We start from the raw sequence: 14,456 nt of genomic DNA, 5'->3' as shown, positions 1-14,456 counted from the left end.
CAGGCCCAGGACTGCTGCCCTCAGGGCTGAGCTGCTCTCCCAGACATTGATTGGATCTGCACCAGGAAGCAAAGATTTCACCTGCAGGCAGACAAAGTGTAACTTCAGGCAATGAGAATATCATCTTAAAATTAACAAGGTCTCAGGCTTCCCTGGTGGCGCAGTGGTTGAGAGTCCGCCTGCGGATACAGGGGATACAGGTTCGTGCCCCGGTCCGGGAAGATCCCACAGGCCGCGGAGCGGCTGGGCCCGTGAGCCTATGGCCACTGCGCCTGCGCGTCCAGAGCCTGTGCTCCGCAACGGGAGAGGCCACAGCAGTGAGAGGCCTGTGTACCGCAAAAAAAAAAAAAAAAAAATTAACAAGGCCTCTACTAGTCTACCTTAAGCAAAGGACATTTTATGTCAACAAATATTTTGTTTTGTTCCTTTAAGCTAGGAAAGGTTTAACAATAATTTTTCAATTTAATAACCTACAAGTCTCCTTTTAAGAAAATGAGTGAAAATGAAAGGACTCTGCCCAACCTGCACTTTCCTCACTCCATCCATTTGCCATGTTTCTCTGGCTCATCCTTCAGACCACAGTTCAAAGATCATTGGCTGTTATAGAAATCTTCCCCCATCCCTGGATGAGGTCCGGTGCCACAGAGCCACCCTCTCTTCCTATCCCATCATTTTCCATCATGGCACTGGCCATGATTTCTGATTCATGTTTATTGCTGAATTATCTGACTACATCTTCAAGCTTCCTTAGGGCAGGGACCATGTCTGTTTTGCTCCCTGTTGATCTCCAGCAGTCAGCACCGGGCCAGTATACAGCTATAGGAAGAATGAATGAAAAATGAACAGTTTGTTGATCAGTATAAAAAAGCCATAATGTATTTGACCAATCTTACGTCTGGCCATTTCGACTTTTTCCATTGTTTCAGAAATATACCAACACTGTGATGGATCACAAATTATGGAAAGAAACTGATTGCTCCAAAACTTTAAACCTCTAGCTAATTGTTTAGAATTTCTTCAAGTGGGAAGGGTATTAACCAGAAACATATTAAAAAAAAGAGAGAGGGAAGGAAGGAGGGAGAGAAAAAGAGAAAGAGAAAAAGAGAGGAAGGAAGGAAGGAAAGGAGGGACGGAGGGAGAGAGGGAAGACAGAGAGAGAGAAAAAGAGAAAGAGAAAAAGAGAGGAAGGAAGGAAGGAAGGGAAGGAGGGAGGGAGGGGGGAAGGAAAGGAGGGAGGGAGGGAGAGAGGGAGGACAGAGAGAAAGAAAAAGAGAAAGGAAAAAAAGGGAGAACGATGGAAAAAAGAGAAAGACCAACACCTAAATTAAAGAGTCCTTGTCTCCGTGAGAAGTCCCCTCTTCGGAGACTGCCATCCAACCAGTTTCCTGGACACACTCTCTCTGTATCCCTGCCAGACCATCCCTGGGAAAGGCAAAGTCAGACACTCTCAAATCCCAAGGTTTAAGATGATAAAGACCCTCAGACCCTCCTTCTCAGGGGCGAAGCAGTTCAGGGCTTTTTGTTCTCCCGCTTCTTTGTTCCAGTGACCTTTCCCATCTCAAAGGATTTTCAACAACACCAAGAGCCTGACACTTTGCCCATCCTGGTTCTCACAGACTTCTCCAACGAAAGACAAAGCCAGGCTGGCACGGAGGAGGGCCTGAAATAAAGGGAGACTGAGAAAGAAGAAAAGCACCAGGGAATCTGGCCGCCCGCATATTCAGTTGCTGCAGCAACTAGAAGTTAAACAATGAAGCGGGGAAGGGACCACCATCTTCCTCCCTCGGTCCAGTTGTCATGGATACTGGGATTTTAGAAGTGAGGGGGTGAAGGGTTTTCTTTACACTTTACAAGTGGTGCTTTTTTCACTCACTTGGCCTGTGTCCTTGTTCCACCCGGGTTGGAGACGTTCCGTTCTGAGCCTTCCTGCAAGGAGGCTGGGGAAGGGGAGTCAGGGAAGGATGCTTTCTGTAAAGGACCCATCGGCCAGTAGCTCTAAAGTCCGTTCCCATCCCACACCAGGCAGAAAGGCCTGAGCATTCGTGGAAATTTCCATGCACTGAAATCTTCCCATCCACATTGCTGAAGGCTAGCTCTCTCCTTGAACTCTTCCTCCCATCCTTCTGATTCTCCCAGGAGCGCTCACACACAGGCTGTCTCCTAAGGTCCCAGCTTCGTGCCCTCCCCAACCCCCCAGAGACCCCTCGTAGCTTGCTGCCCCTGCTTCCTCCTCCAGGATTTAGCAGGAGGAATACAGCTCAGTCCTCCTCTGAGGTTGTCTCCCAGCTTCTTTTCCCTGAAACCACATCAGGCCCTGCACTGTCTTGCTGAGCTGTCCAGCAACGTATGGTGAGAGGTTACCAGCTTTAGTGACCGCAGGTCAAGACTCAGCTCTGCCACTCTCCAGCATGACCTTGGGCAGGGTACTTACTCTCTCTGAATCTTGCTTCCACATCTGGTCAATGCAGACTGTAGTATCCACCACGTAGCCTTGTAGAGGTTGTGCAGTGAGAAAAAGTAGACCATGTTTGAGTTACAGCAGGCACCCCAGCAGCAAGAGCGCCCTTGGCCGCCTCTCCATCACCCACCCCCTCCCCAGCCACACACTCACACTCTTTTACACACTCTCACACACAGACATTCACACTCTCTCATACTCATTCACTATCACACACATACACACACACACGTCACGGGCATTCACACAGACACACACACTCACTCTTGTATACTCTCGTGCACATCCTCACACTCAGCATTCACACACTCACACTCACACACAAAGACACTCAAAGCCACACTCACATATATGTACACACAATCACACGTACTTAGGCAGGCACACACATTCACACGTATGCACACACACTCTCTCACATATATACTCATACTCTCTCCCACTTTCACATACTTCCACACACTTATTTGCACACACTCAGCTTTCCTTTTTCTTAAAAGTTTTATTGGAGTATAGTTGACTTACAGTGTTGTGTTAGTTTCAGGTGTACAGCAAAGTGGATCGATTATACATATACATATATCCACTCTCAGCTTTCCATCTTTGACTTAAAATGAAAGACTGCGAATGTCTTATTTTAGTCTTTATCAAGCAGGAGGGAGTCCAGCTGCTTGCTGTAAGCAACACCGTCTGTCCATCCATCCATCAACCAACAACATTGGCTGAGGATCTAATATGGGCCAAACACTGACATCACGAAGAGCCACCAGGCAAGGCCACCAGCCATGGGCTCGTGTCTGCCAGGCTGCTTGAACTCGGACGGGCCCCGAGACCCTCCCTTGGCCTCCACGTGCCTTCATGGCCCAACACTTGGCCATGCAGCCTGAACGCCAGGACACAGCGCAAAGACTGTTTGCATTTGGACAACCAGGGCAAGGTTGGGCTCACGGCGCCATGCTCGCTCTGCGCTGCCTATGGGTTGGAGCTCCCCGGCTCGCTGGTCTTACAGACATTTGGAACAAATGCCATAAACCCTTCCAGGTGATGATCTGACCTCCAAGGATGGTCCAGTTTTCCCTCAGCCTGTCCTGCACTTAGTAGGGCCAGCAAGCTCCACTCTTCACCCTGGGCAGCGTGGAAGTTTACCCAGGGGCCGCTGGGGTGGTAAGAGAGGGTTGGGTGTGAGCCATCAGTCATGTCGATGCAGCTTCCCAGCCTGGCCAGCCCTGTCCAATACAGTGGAGAGGAAAGGCTCAAATACAAGCTCACAGGGTGTGTGACTTGGAGTGAGTCAACCTCCTTCATACTTAGTTTCCTCATCTATAAAATGGGCATAATCATACATCCATCTGCCAGGATTGGCGTGAGGATTCAAAAATACATGTGAACCATTTTGCCTGGCAAATATTAAGTACTCATAAACAATGGCTTTACTGTCTAATTAGATGACTACTCTTGGCTCTGTTAGGGCTCTAACTATGCAAAAATCATAGGTGTGTATGTTAAAAGAAACCAGAATGAGTCACAGAAAGTTAAAAAATGTTGATTTGTTTAGAGTAATGGGACTAGATGTTTTTTACCTTAATTTCCATTTTAACATTGTTCCAATATTTCTGCAAGACATAAAAATTAAAACGATAAACACAGGTATTTAGAGGGTGATTTATAGTAGCCACATAAACAAAATATTTAACTTAAAATTCTCGTATTTGTTTGCACTACACACAGGATTAATTTCTCCTAAAAGAACAGAAGGAAGTATCTGGAAGCATCCATTGAATACACAACTAGATCTCAGACAAGAACATCAAAATTTCATGATACTTTTTCTTGATTCATATTGCTGTTGTCATTTCCTCACCTTCTTAAATATATTTATCATGCTTATTTTTTAAATAACATTGAACATCAGAAACTTACCCAGACTCCTGAATCCAAATTGTTAATTCCATGTAATGGAAAGTTCATCCATACACGTAGCAATAATTTCACCTATATGCCTCACTATGTCCTGAATGCAGGCCACCTGATATTAGACAGTAAACATCATATTGGATACAAGGAGAGGTGATTGCCAGGACTGTTCAAGAGACAGAAGACATTTGACCTTCAGGGAGCTGGAAGTGTAGCAGGAAAAGAGAAACTACGATGAAACAGGTAGGCTCTGAATTGGGTAGTTCTAACTCTGAGCTGTATAAGCAAGGCAGATAGTTGGAGAGAGCTATTGGGGAAGAAGCAAACTTTTGTTCAGTCTTGAAGGTTGAACACAAGCCATTATTCTCGTCCTGGAGGCAGAGGACGAGAATTCGAGCATTCATGTTTAACCTCCAGCCAGCGTAATCATTCACACAATGCACTGAGAACTGAAGAAGACACAAAATACATACTGATGAAAATAAACTGAATTGTCAGATTCTTTCCCCAGGATTCCAGAATGAAATAGATCTGCACGGCCCTTGCCTACCTGCGTCCGTTTAGAAAAAATATACCTGCATTTATTGACCAATAAAGACAGAGGTAGATCTTCTTTTTAAAAAAAGTTTCAGGGATTTCCATGATGTTCCAGTGGTAAAGAATCTGCCTTCCAATGCAGGGGACATGGGTTCGATCCCTGGTCGGGGAACTAAGATCCCACATGCCGGGGGGCAACAAAGCTAACGCGCCACAATTACTGAGGGCACACACCTCAACGAGAGAGCTGGCATGTCACAACTAGAGAAGGAAAACTCGCATGCCACAACTAGAGAGAAGCCCACACACCACAACTAGAGAGAATCCCACATGCCACAACGAAGAACCCACATGCCCCAACGATGAGACCCAAAGCAGCCAAAGAAAGAAAGAAAATAAATAATTTTTTTAAAAAAAGAAAAGCTTTAAAAATAAATTTTAAAAGTTTCAGAGACATTGGGAGTCACTTTTAACACATACAGGTGTTTACCGTGAGCCAGACACATCCTGAGTGTTTTTCATGGATTACCAGACTTAATCATCATTATAAATATGATACGTAGATGAGGGACAGAGACACAAAGAAGTAAAAAAGGAAATATTAGGCATTATTATGAGGACAACAGTTAGAATTAGTTTCGCTTGACAGGGTGATTGTATAGAAGAGAAATAAGAAATGGAGCTGGGAGAGTAGTTTGGGCCAAAGTCAGGAAGCTCCTGGCTGTGGATATTGGCATTTGATATTCTTTAGGGAGTAATAAGGGTCTCAGAGCAGGTGGTCAGAGGAATATGTTAAGACTTCTTTCAGGTTTTAAGAAATAAAGTAGAACGAGAAATGAAGAATGTAGAACCCCTTTAAGGGGACTCTAAGGAAAGAGCCCCATTAGTATCACCATCTTCACTCTACCAGATCCACTGCCCTTTGACCCCTCACAACGTCCCACACAGTAGGAATTATTGTCTCCGTTTGATGCCTTACTATCTTTCATGGGGATATTTTTGAACTAGCACCCCAAAGGATCTTAAATTATTACCCCAGGTAATTCTGACTCAGAGGGCTTCTGGTATTGAGAAACACCAACTGTCAAAGAGATGATGGCTACCATATCCCCCAGCTGGACCTCCCTGTTCTTTCTGTCTCCTTGTTCAGTCGCCCCTGCCCTCAGAGCCTCAGAAGAGCTCTTCTATTTCAATCCAGGCAGTAGTTCCCATGGCAATCACCATGATCCCTTCCATACCTCCAGGTGGGTGACACTCTGGGATATAAATGATTGACCCAAGTTTATAGACAGAAAAACTGAGACTTAGGTTAAACGTTTCAACCAAAATCCCAACTTTCTTAAGGAAATTTCCCGGCTCAGCGCCACTCCTGCTTTTGCACAGCAGTGCGTCACATCTACCTGGCTGACGGCTTGACAAAATCCCACCCCTCAGAGCATCTGATTGTGGTCTCAGGGTCCCAGCAACTGGCCTCCAATTAAAGCGGAACAAGAGGCAGGGCATGTGGGGCTCAGTCCTCAGGGCTGATCCTCAGCACCAGCTCCAAAGACCCCCCCCCATTAGTCACAGAACGCCCGCTGCTCTGCACAGTAATCCAAATTGGGTTCAAGGCCCCAGCCTCCGTGTCCCATTGTCATGCTATATTTTTTATTCAACACAAGATCAGAGATCTGCTAAGATCTTGTGTTGCCAACATAAAAGAAGAAGAAAGATTTCGTTAATCCCAATGAAAATGAATCCTTCTTATTTTTCCCTGAAAAAAAAAAAAAAGGAAAACATGAAGGTATTACATCAGCCTCTCAAAAAGGCAGAAAAATCCCTGCCATCCTGAGACGGGTAAAACATGTGGCTTTAAGAGTCGACACAAAGAACAACAATTACACACCCCTTCACCTTTTACTGGTTTGTTTTATTATCCTGGATATTCCAACTGTTTTTTCCTGGGATGCTTTTGGATATGACAATCCCACCAGCCTTGAAATAGAGTATTAGAGAGGAAGCAGGGTCAAAGCGGGGAGGATGTTCACAGGATTGGAGAGAAGAGGGCAAGGGGGAAAGAGAGTGGGCAGGGAAAAACCTGCCGCAAAAATCTGAAATGTCTTTATGAAATCTGAGCATTTCATAGCCAGAGGGGATCTTGAAGATAACTAGTCAGACCTTCTCATTAAACACACACACACACACACACACACACACACACACACACACACACACACACACACACACACACACACACACACACACACTCACACAGAGCAAGGGAGGGCAAAAGGGGGATGATTTGTCCAAGGAAATGGATGCTTCATTCAGGCCTATAGGTTAAAAGGAGTGGAAAACAACAAGACACTAACCTGTCAGAAAAGAGCCTTGTGTAAATTTCAGCAAAAGTCTCCTCAGGAAAAAAAGACCATAATGACCCCTCTTTATCTTGTCAATACTTGTCACTCATCTGTCCTCGTTAAAGCTCTCTTTTTGACTCATTTGTTCACTTACAAAAGTCTGATTAACTGAATGGTGTAGTGTAGGGGTCCACACAGTACAGTCTGTGGGTCAAATACAACCCGCTGCCTGGTTTTGTATGGCCCACAAGCTAAGAATGGATTTTACATTTTTTAAGAGTTGAAAAAATTTTTCCAGTTAAAACAGTTTTTCAAGAATAATACTTTGTAACATGTGAAAATTATATAAAACTCAAACGTTGGTGCCCACAAGTAAAGTCTGGCTGGAACACGGCCACGCCACGCGTCTACAAATTGTCTGAGGCTGCTTTTGCCCTGCAGCAGCAGAGCTAAGCATAACAGACATGGTATCATCTGCAAAGCCTAAAACATTTACTATCTGGCCCTTTACAAAAGAAAGCCTTCCATTTTACTGACATGAAAATTGGAGCACCCCAGCCCAGGACCACCCCTTAGGGGCTGTGTGACCTGGGCCAATTCATGAGTGTGTCCATGCTTTGGCTCCCTTATCGGTAAAATGGAGATCACGTGTATTGAAACGGTATAATTGAAACTCAACTCGATGTCCACTGAGGTCACCCTACCCTCTGAGACTTAAACAGCATTGCTTTAAGTTCAATGTCATGTCCTGGCAAAGTCCCATGTCCTCTTCAACATTCCCAGAGCCTTGCATCCTCTTGGTCCTTTTGGTTTCAAATTCCAGCTCTTTCCCAACTGTGATCTCACCCATCTCCCCAGTCCTCAGCTGGTCTTTCTGCTCGGTACCAACAAGGACTTTGTAACTCCGCTATCTCTCCCTCTAAACAAAGTCACAGGAGGCACTGTGTGGGAAGCAGGTTTTGCTGGTGGTTTGGAGCCTTGAGGAGGGGATGATGTGGCTAAAATTCAAACAATTTAAAAATGGGCAGCCAGCTTCTCTCATTCCAGCACTCTCATGGCTGTCCAGCCACCAGCAATTTCCCACTGGCCACACTTCCCTGAAGGTTCCAGCCCTCTGCCATGCCTCTCAGCCTTCTTCCATGTCAACCCACTTCTCCATTTGTAGCCATCCTTTCTTGGAATTCCCCTCACATCTTCCATCTTCTCTGTTTCCTGGAGCCCTTTATCCTCAAGACACCCCCAGAAGCTCAATTTTCACTTCCATCTGAAACAGGACACCCTAGTTCATCACCCTGATGCTTACATTTCCATGGTTATAGACTTCAAGTTTTTGTTACACAAAAGGCCCTTCACTCCATATCTCACTCTTAGAAGCCCAGAACAACTGTCAGAGCTTCAGACACACTTTCTCCTTGTCCCAGAAAATTATATATTCAGTGTCCAACTGATAGAAATTATGTCACCACCTCCCCCTTAGAAGACAGAAACACTTTCAGTAGCTTTGGGGTTGACTTGCTTTTTCTCTCCACTAAAATATATAAAGCATCAATCATACTGCTTGACATTAAAAAATAACCAATACATGCTTTCCTTTCCATGACTTTTCCCCAAAAGAAACACAGACAAAATACCAACATGTATAACAATATATATTGCACATGTGGTTCCTGAACACACACCTGCCCACAGTGAAGTTCTCCACCTGGAGCATGTATGGGAGAAGAGGGGACAGAATTGGGTTGGGGAACACCACCTAGGACAAGGTGATAAAAATAACAGATTGCTTTTTCTCCACCATCTAAATGTACCAAGAGCTGAATAAAAGACACCAGATGCAACTCCTTTGGGGATTTCCATATTGTTTTGTTTGCCAGACAAGAAGGGTTCCAAGACTTTTTATCTATGGCATCTATTGCTGCATAACGAAATATCCCCAAAACTAAGCAGTTAAAGCAACAAACATGTAGTACCTCACACAGTTTTCTGAGTATCGGGAATTCAGAAAGGCTTAGTTAGGTAGTTTTGGCCTAGGGTCTCTCATGAGGTTACAGTCAAGAAGTTGGCCTGAGTAGCAGTCACATGAAGGCTTGACGGGGACTGAAGAGTTTGCTTCCAAGATGGCGCACTCATATGGCTGTTGGCAGGAGGCCTCAGCTCCTCACACAGGCTTCTCCAGAGGGCTGCTGGTGGCATGGCTTACCCCAGAGTGAGTGATTCAAGAGAGAGAGAGAGATTTTATAACCTAATCTTGGAATGACGTGCCACCGCTTCTACCCTATTCCACAGATCTCACAGACCCACCCTGTATGGGAGGGTACTACACAAGGATGTGAGAGATAGACTGACCACCTGCCTTTGGCACTCTTGAGATTCTTTGTGTCATTCCAATACATTCCCCTTTCTTACTTAAGCTAGTTTGCATGTTTTACTATGACTTGCAACCAAAAGAGCCTGGAATAAGATGGATTTCTGAGACTAATGCTCTATATTTCTACCTCTGAGGAAAAGAAGAAATCCATTCCACATAATGGTACAAATCAAAAGCAAAACAAAACAAAACAATGAACAACTTGGTATTGTTATAATATCAAATTATCGTAAAACTTAGTAGCTTAAAACAGCCATTATATTTTGCTCACAATTTGTGGAATTCAGGAAAAACTCAGGCAGTTCTCATGTGGGAGTCTCTCGTGCTATTGCATCTAGATGTGCACTGGGGCCACAGTCACCTGACTTCAGTCCAGCTTCACTGGGCTGGACATGCAAGATGGCTCACCCACCTGGCTGGCAATTGAGGCAGGCTATGTGCTCGGAGCTCAGCTAGAGCCATCAAACAAAACACCTGTGCATGATTTGTCCGGCATGGTCACCTCAGGTAACTGGCCTTCTTATATGACAGCTGCTTCCCTCAATGCAAGCATCCCAAGAAACAGTGGAAGCTGCATAACATTTTCTGCCTAACCTCAGAAGTTATAAAGCATCACTTCCACTGCATTCAGTTGATGAAAACCAAGCCATTAAACTCAACCCAGGTTCAAAGAGAGGGAACAGAGCCTCCATCTCTCAATGGAAGGCTTGAAAATGGCCAGAGGCAACTGGTTTTCCCAAACATTGAACCTATCCATGCCAAGCTCTGGTGGGAGAAACAGTGCCTCCCACTTAAAAGTGATAGAGAGGGATCTTCTCAGTTAGAATGTAAATAACTTTGACTACAAGAAATGGTCCATCTGGCCCAAGATATCTCTCCTTCTGGGAACTTAAAGGTATCTGCCAAACCACATTTATCAGGAAACATTTTCATGTAACAAAAAACTCAAGTCAAACTGCCATAAACAATAAAGAAATTTGACTCATATACCTGGAAGATCCTCAGTCTTTAGAGTTGGCTTAATTCAGAGGCTCTGCATACATTTCACAACCATCTTCTGGCCTATCCCCCTTTCATCGCAGCTGGATAGCAAGAAAGTTGCAGCTGGTCTGGCCCTTCAATTGGTGCATGACCATTTCCAGACGAAAGCAGAGCGAGTTGCTTCTAGACACTGTCCTAGAAGAATGCAGATAAATTTTTCAATTGCCCATAGCTAGTCTTTCTTCATATTTTATTAGATCAAATTGAGTTATATGGCCAACCCAGCCAATCACTGGGGAGAGGAATAGAATGACTCTTAAACCAACTAGGCTCACTCCTGAACCCTATGAATGGGATTAGCTCCCATGCATGAAGGAAGAGAGGATACCCGAACAAAATCAGGATTTTGTTAGAAGTAAGGAAATGAGAAATGGATGCTAAGGAAACAATCAACAATGTCTTCGATGCTGCACTACAGAAAAAGAATTCCTAACACACCTAAATCAAGTATAATCTGTCTTTTGCTGCCTTTTCCCCAACATGCAAATACAGAATTAGTTCTCTGAAACTCTGTCTCCAGATAATTCTGAGAGTGTCCAGGAAGCAACTCACGAGTTTATAGGCAAGTCCAGCGAGTTACCAGTGGCATCTGCAGCTCTTTCCTGCTAGGTTCCAGGGGTCTGCTGTCCACTGCTGCCAGTCCTGCCAGGTAATTCTGTACCTGACCGCCATGTCCACTTTCCTCCAGAGCCCATGTTCAGTGGCCAGTTGCAACATGGGGAGAATGTTGCCTGTTCTATTTGGAAGACAACAAAGCAGTACAGCTTGACCCACAGTGTAACATCAGGATTTGTTAAGAGACATAACTTTCATATTTTATTTATCACATCCCCTGCCCCCTGGCTTAACCCAGGTGCTACATGTCCATAGAACACAGATATTATTCCTTGCAGGTCTAGCCAGGAGATCATCTGAGTGACAAACTCTACACTGTGCTCATAATCACTTCCTCCTGAATTCAATAACCAGTTCTTTTCCTAATCACATTTGTCATTTCCGACTCCCTCTTCCCTTAAGGTAAACTCTCCCGTAGGAGGCGCCTTAATCCTCTTGCAAATATACTTCTAACGCATCTCCTCACCAGCTTGTCAGGCATCCCAGGCATCTGTGGGCCCCAGTGATCCAGCTTCATTTTGTGCAGAGGCTCCCAAATTGAAACCTAGCCAAGAGCATCAACTAAGGGTAATTCCTTCTCTCCTCACCCCTCCTCTTGCAACCCAGTCATACTAGATCGCACCATCCACGAGGACAGGGAATGCCATCTCCACATGTACCACCTACCCTCATACCATATATCCCCAAATTCTGAACTTCTCATATGCTGCTTTCTTTACTAGAACTCTCCTTTGCTGCCCAATTGTCTCACCTTGCAAATTCCTGCACATCAATCCAGATTCAGCTCTGTACCTCCCATAATTGACATGAGAAATAGACCTGCAGTGTTTGCCAACTTTAATTCAGTGGCTCTCAAGGCATTCAGTCTGGAAGATATCAGGCTACTAAGAGTCAAGGGAAACAAAAAAAGCAATGCCCTAAGGTCTACTCTACAACAGGCTTCCTGGGCACTTCCCAGCACAGACCACATCTCCAGGGTACTGACACTGGCCAGCGTCTGCCAACTATAGTCAAAAGGCTACCCTTCCACATCTCTTAGCATCCTCAGGGTCCTACTGTCTGAGTTATCCAGCTCACCCTCCATTCCCAGAGCTGCCAAGCAGTCTCTCCACTGGCTCAGTGCATGGAATCAGATTGGGAGTATCTCTTAAATGAATTGGGCTTTTGTTCCTTCCAACCTGTGTTGAAATTTACAAGACTAAAACAAAGGCCCTCACTGTGCCCTGGTCCTGGCTCTGCTGGGACGCTAATTACCCAGCAACAGCACATGTGGGAGAAAGTGGCCAACTCTGATTAAGGAGCCCCATGGGAGGGCACTGAAAACAATCTTTTCTTTTTCTTTCTAAAGTTGCCTTTGTTCCTATCACCAGCGGCCACTCTGCCTCCATGCTGCTGGGCATTTGTAGATACAAATGAGTTACCAGATGGACACCATGCTGGAGCAGGAGACCCTGGTGCACTGGGTGCCTGCCACGTGCTGAGACCGTGCAAGATGCTCTTTGTACATGAGCACTGTTCCTGCAACATCTCTGCAAAATAAGCATCCTTATCCCCACATGAAAGACGAAGGATCTAGAGCCCAGAGCTGCAAAATCCCAGCGAGCCTCAGCTGGATTAAAACCCAGTTCTGGCTCAAAAGTCATGGCCTATGACTTCCAGAATAAACTGAAAGGGTGGCTCTCCCCAATTCCTAGATCACAGCATTTTACTGCTGGGAAGGACCTTTCTAGAGATCAATATGTTTGGTCAAGGCCCGAAACAGTGAGAGGGCTTGACCGAGAACACCCACCCATCGGACAGGTTGACTGGCACAGACATAGTCTTGAAATTTGAAGCTTCGCTTGCACTTTCCCATCTACTGTGCTCACCCATCATTGTCCTAAACTTCTTAAGAGCCTCTCGTCACTGACAGCTGACCAGACTGATGATGAACAGGCAGGTTTAATTAATTCTGGGGTAGCTCACATCTCAGTGAATGCAGCCAAAAAACAAATATCAATTCTCCAGCTGCAGAAGAAAGAATCTATGAATGAGTTTCAACTAGGGACATATGTAAGATCATACGTATGGGGGGACAATAGCCATCATTTTTTTCCAGCTGGAGTCACTTCAGAGTAAGCCCTGGAGATCCTAACATACTCCCACTGAATATAAGGGACTGAACAATGCACAGCTGGAGTTAAGAAGGTTTGGTGTCCGAGGTCTCGTGGTCACAGCAAGGTGCCTGCTTAGGTTCTCACCATCAGCCCAGTAGTGTGGTGAGTTGGGGTCTGACACAGAGAGTTCAGGTATATAGAAACACAATTAAGACCCTTGCAGTCGGAAGGGGAAAGCCTGGAGGGAAGACCTGAACCACAATAAAGTAAACAAGAACTAGCCCTTTTCCCCAAGACTAAGGAAATCAGGTTGAATGGATGGAAATCTGGCAGTAAGCCGAATTAACTGTGCCTTGAGTGTGGAATCTCTCCCTGTTACATTTTCACGGAAAGGGTACCTAAGGTACCAAGTAAGCAGATTCGATAGGGGCAGCTCTTTCTTCTCCCCCAGTGATGAACATTGGGGAGGTAGGCAAGGTGGCTCTGAGTGGGGGAGGGTGACCCTTCTCAAGACTAGTGGCAGAGAATTAAACCATCTGTACCAGAGGTTAGAAATGCTGAGGTCAAATTTTAGTAAACTCTCCACGGGAATAAAATATGGCATAGGTGGATTTTTTTTTTAATCCATTAAGGGCAAGATAAATGGACTTTTCTTTTATGCATTAAGGGCAAGATAAGTGATAAAGGTCTTAAGTTGTCTTAAACAACGCTGAGCTTAAATATCGATCAGAATGGAAAGAGTGACAACATTTAAGTCTGTTCAATTCAGTTAAGCTTTGGGACTTAAAGTTCACGCAGTGTCAAACTGTTCAGACTTAAGTTTTGATTCAAAGCACTTACAAGAGTCCCGCCTTTAGGTCGGGGCCTAAGACCCCAGAGTCTCAGGCTTCAGCCACCACATAAGTCACAGCATATCATTGGAGTGAGGTACCAGGACCGGCAGTGTTTAGGGCACTGTGGTTGCTACTCTAAACATTCTCCACGTTCATCTCATTTAAGCTTCATGACAACTCTATGAGTTAGTGACTCCTGTCTCACACACACACACACACACACACACACACACACACACACACACACACTGCACA

At 45.1% G+C, this 14,456-nt stretch overlaps 1 long non-coding RNA gene across 1 annotated transcript; it reads right to left on the bottom strand.

Moving 5' to 3' along the window:
• Nucleotides 1-3,032: 3,032 nt before the first annotated feature.
• On the bottom strand, nt 3,033-11,382 carry LOC132596827 (uncharacterized). The gene is made up of 3 exons (XR_009562882.1): nt 11,210-11,382; nt 10,607-10,792; nt 3,033-4,071 (listed from the first exon to the last, which is right to left on the bottom strand). It is a non-coding gene; the product is annotated as an uncharacterized lncRNA (long non-coding RNA).
• Nucleotides 11,383-14,456: the final 3,074 nt, after the last annotated feature.

Source organism: Globicephala melas, chromosome 2, assembly GCF_963455315.2.
Source record: "Globicephala melas chromosome 2, mGloMel1.2, whole genome shotgun sequence".
In the NCBI taxonomy this organism is placed as follows: domain Eukaryota; kingdom Metazoa; phylum Chordata; class Mammalia; order Artiodactyla; family Delphinidae; genus Globicephala; species Globicephala melas.
Note: the sequence above shows the minus strand (reverse complement) of the source record. Positions and strands in the feature narration are given on the sequence as shown.